Genomic DNA, 8,844 nt, shown 5'->3' with positions numbered 1-8,844 from the left:
CTCAGTTCTCGCTGAGCCAGGTTAAAGAACCCCAAGCATTTTAAGTTTCCTTCGTATGGAAAGGTTCTCCAGGCAGGCTCGCCAGCTCCGGTCTGGGACATCCCTGGAGGTTTGGGGGCAGTGCCTGGGGAGGGCAGAGCGGGGTGGGGGGAAGGAAAGAGCTTGGCGGGGATGTGATGCCATGGAGTTCAACCCCTAAAGCTGCCTTTTCCAGGAGGTGGATGGAGTTCTGTTGCCTGGAGACCAGTGGTGGTTCTGGGGCAACCCCAGGCCCCGCCCGGAGGCTGGCAACCCTCTGCCTTCAGGGTCCTTCAGATCGCCTCCTTTGATCCTTTGAACTGGAGATGCCGGGGATTGAACCTGGTTCCTTCTGCGTGCGGAACAGATGATCTGCTCCTCAGCCATGGCTCCCCCCCAGGTTTTGTGGTTGCTTTGGCAGAGGCCTTTGTATTGTGTACTCGCATGTATGCATTTTAAAAGTTATTTGTGCATTAGGCATTATATGACACATATATACATATACATATTATACGTATAAACAATGTATATGGTTTACGAATATCTATCACCTATCTCTCTACCTCTATGCCTGCCTGCCTGCCTGCCTGCCTCTCTCTCTCTCTCTCTCCCCATCTATCCATCTATCCATCTATCCATCCATCTATCCATCCATCTATCTATCCATCCATCCATCCATCCATCCATCCATCCATCCATCCATCCATCCATCCATCCATCCATCCATCCATCCATCCAATCTATTTTATCTAATCTATTTTATCTAATCTATCTCTCTAATCTATCTAATCTATCTAGCTATCTAGCTGTTAAATACTGGGTTCAAGACACATTATAGTGAACAGCTCTACTTTATTAAGGGATTTCAGGGACACTACAAGACAAAGTCCAGGACTACCGCTCTGTTTAAATAGCATGCAAGCACCACACCCAAACACACCCCACTCCCAACGATAGGCTATTTACATAACACTACTTCCCCATTGGTTCCCTCCAGAATCCTGGCAAGCTATTGTTCTGGCGCAACAAGCTCAGCCAGTCTTGGATACTAACTCAGTGATGACCCATGCTCAGTACACAACACTATCTATCATCTATCTAATATCATATCATCTGTAATGCACAAATAACATTTTATGGGGAAGATTTGTTATGAGGAAACAGTAAATGGAACAATCTTTTTTTTAAAAAACCCTGTTTATTCATTTATTTATTCACTTGATTTACACGCTATACCTTTCTCCCCAATGGGTTTCTAAAGCGGCTTGCGTCCAAGATTTGTTATGAGGAAACAGTAAATGGAACAATCTTTTTTTTAAAAAAACCCTATTTATTCATTTATTTATTCACTTGATTTACACGCTGCACCTTTCTCCCCATCGGGTTTCCAAAGCGGCTTGCGTCCTTCTCCTCTCCTCAATTTAATGTTCACAACAACCCTGTGAAGCAGGTTAGGTTGAAGAGGAGGTGACTGGCCCAAGATCACCCAGTGAGCTTCCAAGGCAGAGTGGGGATTCAAACCTGGGTCTCCCAGACCCGAGTTCGACAATCTAACCACTGCTCTACCCTGGCTGTCTCCATGAATTTCATTTCATTTCATTCAGCCACTGGTTTGATTTATGTACTGCAGAAGCAAAACTGAAGGACAGACTTTCAGGCTGGAGAAACAGGGATGAGGAATTCAAAACCACCCCGTCGGGGTCTGGACTTGGGTGTCGTCTTGTTCACCGAACTCAAGGACTCCAGAGAACGTCATTCATCCCCGCAGCAGCCCCTAGCATGTTTTGGTTGCCACCATGTAAAAACTTGGCTTTGTGTTCCGTCTGCAGCCGGAGCCGTCCGTCTGCCCTGAGCCAAGCAGACAGATTGCCTGGCCTCCTCCGAGGCTGAAAGGCGGAGAGGTCCAGTTTGGAAAAGAGAACAGATCGCAAGAGGAAAACAAAAGGGTGGTTTGTTCTCAAGGGCCTTCCTTCCTTCTCCTTCCGCCAGCTAATTAAAGTCAAGTCTCGTAAAGAAGAACAGTGCCAAGGATCAGAGGTTTGCAATTATACTTGCTGATGGCAAAGTCTTGGACTCCTTGAGCCGCAGCCAACCACTTTTTCCGCCGGCTGAAAAGAGAGGAAGGGGACCCCTTTAATCTCCCCACCTCCCTGCAATGGCAATCTTGGGCATCATGAGACCTGCATGGACAAAAGCGATGAGAGCGAGGGTGAAGACTGAGGGAGAAAGCTAGCTGGATCCAACCCCTTCACTCTCTTTTGCCACATCAGAATGTGAACTAGATATGATAGGATGAGCTTAGCCAGTTGCGGTCCGGTTCAGAAAGAGGATCTGATGTGACACACCACCACCACCAATGTTCCCTCTAAGCTGTGGAGTCCTGTGAGCAAAGATTCTACTTTGTGAGCTACTGGCAAGAAAGTTGTGAGTGTGCAATTTGGCTACTGCATCAATTCGTTTCCTCTGGAGCCATCCTTCCTGAGCGAAGGCAAAAATGTGTGAGCCAAAGGCTAAAGAACTGTGAGCTAGCTCACACTAACTCAGCTTAGAGGGAACACTGACCACCACCCCATCTGAAATTATTTTTTTCTTTTTATTTCTCACACTATGGACGTGGGTAACACGGAGGGAGGAGCAAATGCCATCGAAATGAAAGACCGAGCACCGCATCTTCAGTGCTCTATAGAAAACCATGGGGAATTCCCCAGTCATCGATACTTCAGAAACCAGAGCTGGGAATTTGGAGTGGCAAGATCCATCAGGAAAATACAGACAAAGAGAATGGAGGAAGTATCCTTCGCTGTGGCATTGCCAAGAAAAGTTTCTGCGTCGCCTGTCCATCATTAGCCTTAGTCTCACCATTCCAGTGTGTATGTGTTGTGTGTGATTGTGTGTAAGGCCAACAAATAGGGTTGCCAGCCCTGGATTGGGAAATCCCTGGAGATTTGGGGGTGGAGTCTGGGTGGGTCTATGTGTGTATGTACATATCACCTTCCCTCCTCTCTCTCTCTCCCTCTCTCTCTGAGGGATGGCAGCATGGTATAGCCCAGTCTCGTCAGCAGGGCTCTCAAGTACTTACCTTGATTCGGCAGGGGATATATAGTTCTTTGCAGGACCATTCCTGCGGGGAAAACACAGATGCTGCACTATTCCATCGCCCAGATGTGACGTAGGCCCGTAGCCGGGCGACGCTGTAGCAATGGGGCTGGAAACTTGATGGTACCATCGAGTTTCCAGTCCTATTACCAGAGCGTCGCCCAGCTATGTGCCTATGTCACGTCTGGGCGACGGAATAGTGCAGCGCCTGTGTTACAAGCAAGAATCTTCTGGCAGGGAAGCATGTGTCCCCCGCCAGTTCGTAGGTAGGTACTTGGCAACCCTACTTGTCAGGTCTTGGAAGCGAAGCAGGTTCAGTACTTGGAAGGGAGACCACCAAGGAAGGCCCTGCAGAGGAAGGCAATAATAAAGCACCCCTGCTTCTCACTTGCCTCGAAAGCCCCTTGTGGGGGTCACCATAAGTCGGCTGCAACTTGACGACACTCTACACATGCACATCTCCTGGGCAGAGCAAAGCAAAATGGATGCCAGAAAACAGGAGGAATGGAGAACTCCAGCAAAACAGCTTGTGCCTAGCGCCCTGTTTAAAATCTAGAACTAAAATAAAGAACAGTTAGGGAGGATTTGTTAATGCATCGGTCCCACTCTGGAAGCAAGTCTAGGCGGTTTGGAATGCCAGCATTCAGGGAGAACGTTGGAACCTGTATATCTTATTCTCAACAGTCCCCTGTGTGCGGATATCTAAATCCGCAGATAGGGGGCATACTTGCCCCGAACAGGTTTTTCTGAAAACTTAAAAAAATATATTGGGGTGTGTGTGTGTTAAATTCCCACTGAAAATAAGGCACTGCCACCACTGCCAGGCTCGAAGGTAGGGAAAAAGAGGGAGGTAGAAAGAATGGGGGATTGGGTTGGGAGAGAGATCTAATTCTCAACAGTCCCCTGTGTGCAGATATCTAAATCCGCAGATAGGGGGCATACTTACTTCGAACAAGTTTTTCTGCAAACTTTGGTGACCCCCTAGGTTTGCAGAAAAATCTGAAAACTTCAAAAAAAAATGGGAGGGTTTTTTAAATTCCCACCCAAAATAAGACACTGCCACCACTGCCAAGCTCAAAGGTAGGGGGGGAAAAGGAGGTAGAAAGAATGGGGGATTGGGGGAGAGAGAGAGAGAGAGAGAGAGAGAGAAGGAGGGATTGGCTTGGTGGAGGGTTGAAAAGAAAAAGAAGAGGGGATTAGCTTGGGGAGAGAAAGAAAGGGGAAGATGGAGGGAGAGGGAAGGAAGCAAAGGTGGGGGAATGCCCCCTCCCTGCAAGTTTCTTGTGGGTCCCCACTTGTTTAATCATAATTCCAATCCAATTTCCATTGCCTATCTGTGGCGATCACAGTGTTGTGGTGCTGACTGTTCCCATGCCATGCTTAGCACATGGCAGCATAGCTCTGACTGAAATGCAGGGCTGTCACAGCCTTAGAAGAAACCTTGGTATTCTGTAGCCAACTTGACTCTGGCACCATCGCGACCATCCTTTGCTTCTCCTTTCTAACGCCCCGTCCGGTGCTCCAGGCCCTTGTTGGCAGCAGTGATCTTAATCTATTTTGCATCTTGCAAAACCAAAACAAAACGAAATCCTCCCGCACCTCCCCAAAGAACTTTTCCAAACTGGACTCAGACTCAAATGTTAAGCATGCTAAATTTACAACCGTGGATGACTGCTGCCTAGTCACCCCCACATTATAACACTGGCACACATCTCTCTGAAGCCAAGGTCAGCGCATGTCATTATGTAAGCTAATGGTTTTGGACAACCAAAAGAAGGATTGCCCCAAAGCCATCCCCATATGCTGCGCTTACCAGGCACCTATTTTGCATCCTGCAAAACCAAAACAAAACAAAATCCTCCCGAACCTCCCCAAAGAACTTTTCCAAACTGGACTCAGACTCAAATTTTAAGCATGCTAAATGTACAACCGTGGATGACTGCTGCCTAGAAACCCCCAAATTATAACACTGGCACACATCTCTCTGAGGCCAAGGTCAGCGCATGTCATGATGTACGCTAAATAAGGAAGCCACCATGTGGACAACAAAAAGGAGGATTGCCCCAAAGCCATTCCCATATGCTGCGCTTACCAGGCACCCGAATGATCCCACACGGCATCTCTCTGTGGCATTTGTCTTGCATTGGTCGGTCACTTCCCCAGCATATTCATCAACGTGAGTGACGGCGCAGCTCTCCAGCAAAGGTGACCCGTCTACAACAATCCGACGAGGTGGCAGAGGTGCAGAGCCCCCCCCCCCTCTTCCTTGACTATAGCCAGGGCTCTTTTTGTAGAAAAAGCCGAGCAGGAACTCATTAGCATAATAGGCCACACCCAACAGCAGAAATTCATTAGCATATTAGGACACACCCCTGACAGCACAGCTCATTAGCATATTAGGCCGCACCCCCATGTTACCAGAAGTGTGGTTATCCAGCTATACCCACCTTTTGCTTGTTATTCTGTTCACCTTGTTTCCAGGGCTTTTTTTGTAGCAGGAACTCCTTTGCATGTTAGGCCACACACCCCTAATGTAGCCAATCCTAATGAGTTTCTGCTGTTGGGAGTGGCCTATTATGCTAATGAGTTCCTGCTGGGCGTGGCCAACTCGGGAGCCAGTCGGAACTCCGTTCCTGTGCGTTCCTGCCCCAAAATAGCCCTGACTATACCAAACTGTATTTTTGCTTTTGTTTTGCTTCTCCTGGATCCCAGTTTAACTAGGATAATTCTGACAGGGGTGATTTCTCACTTTAATTTTGATACCAGAGCACACGCAGGGTCGATGCCACTTCGGGTCAGTTTGTGACTCCATCCCTTTCTGTGTTATCAGTGCACACATGCGCACTACCTCCCCCCCCCAAAAAAACCCCTCTGCAAATAAGTGATCTTGGATTAAGATTTTTTTGCAGCATTTTACTGATGTGTAGATGTGCTCTTGAGCGTTGGTAACACACGCCAGTGTTCCCTCTAAGCTGAGTTAGGGTGAGCTGGCTCACAGTTTTTTAGCCTCCAGCTCACACATTTTTGTCTTAGCTCAGGAAGGAGGGTTCCAGAGCAAACTAATTTATGCAGTAGCCAAATCGCCCGTTCACAACTTTAATGCCAGCAGCTCACAAAGTAGAATTTTGGCTCACAAGACTCCACAGCTTAGAGGGAACATTGCACACCACACATTTATTTATATTTATTTATTTATAAATTCAATTTATAACCCACCCTCCCCGCTGCGCGGGCTCAGGACGGCTCACATCCACCCGTCCACCCATCCGTCTGTCTGTCTGAACAAAGTTGGAGTCCAGTGGGCACCTTTAAGACCAACAAAGTTTAATTCTTGGTATAAGCTTTCGTGTGCTCGCACACTTCTTCAGATACATCGAAGCAGACTTTGCCAGCCATTACGTATAGGGAGACTCCAGCTGCTCTCCAGGTGACAGAGATTAGGTCACCTGGAGAAAATGGCCAGGGTGGAAGGTGGACTCTGTGGCATTATCCCCTCCCCAAACCCCGCCGTCCTCAGGCTCCGCCCCCCAAATCTCCAGGTATTTCCCAACCCAGAGCTGGCCGCTGGCCACCTTTCTTATAACAGGATGCAACATGTGATTGTGTAACTGTCTGGCGCGGCCCTAAATGGAACACAGAAGTATTTCTGTTGACTTTTGTATAGTTAAATGCACACTTCAGTGCAACATAAATATGTTGTAAGAAACAATACCTTTTGGGGGTGCAATGCCCAGTGGCCCAAGCATGTAGCCTTTTGTGTTCCCATGTAATGCACGCCGTCCGGCCAGCAAGAATATCAATTCACTAAAGCTGCCACTAGAGGGAGCCACAAGCATGCTGCTGACCGACAACCGGCACACTTTACTTAAAAACAAAGCCAAACCTTGATTATATAGGTGCATTTCGGGTGCATATTAGGTTGACACAACGTAGTTAAATTTGTAAATCACCCACCTTAAGCTTTAAGATGGCGGTAGCCTCCCTTGGTTGGCCAGGGGACACTTCACATTTAGTTTGGACGCAGTTGCCAACCTCCAGGTGGTGGCTGGAGATCTCATACAATTACAACTGATCTTCAGGTGACAGAGATCAGTTCCCCTGGAGGAAATGGCTGCTTTGGCAGGTAGATTTTATGGCATTATATACCTTATTGAAGTCTCTCTCCTCCCCAAACCCCGCCCTCCGCAGGCTCCACCCCCCCCCAAATTTCCATATTTCCCAGCCTGGAGTGAAGAAGAAGAATAGGAGGAGGAGGAGGAGGAGATGACAGCGGCTGGATTTATTTATTTATTATTTTGATTTATACCCCGCCCTCCCTGCGAGCGGGCTCAGGGCGGCTTACGGCGTTGGTACCCTGTACCATAAAAACCATGTACAAAATGTAAACAGCATTAAGCATTAAAAACAATCCAACCGTTAACAATTAAAGTGCTAGTGATGGTACACTTTTGATGGTAATCTCTAAATGATTCAGATGGCGTGCTAACAATTTTCATCGGCATCGGTGATCTTCAGCTTGGTGCGAAGATATAATGCAAACCCTCCCCAGGACCAGAGTCAACCCAGACCACGGATGCTGGTGGTGGTAGTGGACTGGCGGCTCCTAATTTGTACCCCAACTCAGAGTCTCAGAGGAGCTCACAATCTGCTTTCCCGTCCCCTCCCAGCAACAGACACCCTGTGAGGTAGGTGGGGCTGAGAGAACTCTTTCCAGAACTGCTCATGAGAGACTGGCCCAAGGTCACCCAGCTGGCTGCATGTGGAGGAGTAGAGAATCAAACCCAGGTCTCCCAGATTAGAGTCCGCCGCTTCTAACCACTATACCAAGCTGGTTTTCCTATTTGGCCCTTGGTATTGTCCATTCTGGCTGGCAGAGGCCCTCAGGGGACTCAAGCAAAAAAAAAGATGCCATGGAATTTTATTTATTTAGGCATTTCTACCCCACTTTTCTCCCCAACAGGGACCCAAAGCAGCTTACATCATTCTCCCGACCTCCCGTTTAGCCTCACAACGACCCTATGAGGTAGGTTAGGCTGCAATAAAGGATAAAGCAGCTTACATCATTCTCCCGACCTCACGTTTAGCCTCACAACAACCCTATGAGGTAGGTTAGGCTGCGATAAAGGAAGTCGCTGGCCCGACGTCACCACTTGAGCATCCCCAGCAGAGGGCAGATTTGAAGCTGGGGTCCCCCAGTCCCAGCCCAGCACTCTAACCTCTTCCCCAGGCTGTCGACACTCCATACGCTGAGCGATCCTCTGAAACAAATCTTCTTGTCCTTTGCTTCTGGGGACTCCAGTTGTGGGGAGGGGGAGGGAAAGGAGATTGTAAGCTGCTCTGAGACTCCTTCGGGTAGTGAAGGGCGGGGTATAAATCCAATCTCTTCCTCTTCTTGTTGTTAGGGCATTCACTTTAGCTCGCCTTAATGCCACCCCATCCGAAGTATCACTGGGGAGATTTTGTCGTATTCCATATTCAGATTTTCTTTGCCTTTGCGGTCAGGGTAAAACCGATACTGCGTCTTGCAAAATATTGGAATGTCAGGGTTTTTTTAACCGCTTTTAGGAACCGCTGCAACCAGGGGTCATTTCGTAGAAAAAGAGGTGCAGGATCTCATTAGCATAAGTCATTAGCATAACTTATTTGGATATGCCACACCCCCTGACATCACCGGAAGTGTGTTAGAAGGCAACACCCACTGCTCAGGCTCCACTGGACTGTTTTGGATTG

Source organism: Gekko japonicus, unplaced genomic scaffold (assembly GCF_001447785.1).
Source record: "Gekko japonicus isolate JY-2015 unplaced genomic scaffold, Gekko_japonicus_V1.1 scaffold2114, whole genome shotgun sequence".
NCBI lineage: Eukaryota > Metazoa > Chordata > Lepidosauria > Squamata > Gekkonidae > Gekko > Gekko japonicus.
This window is presented reverse-complemented; position numbering follows the sequence as displayed.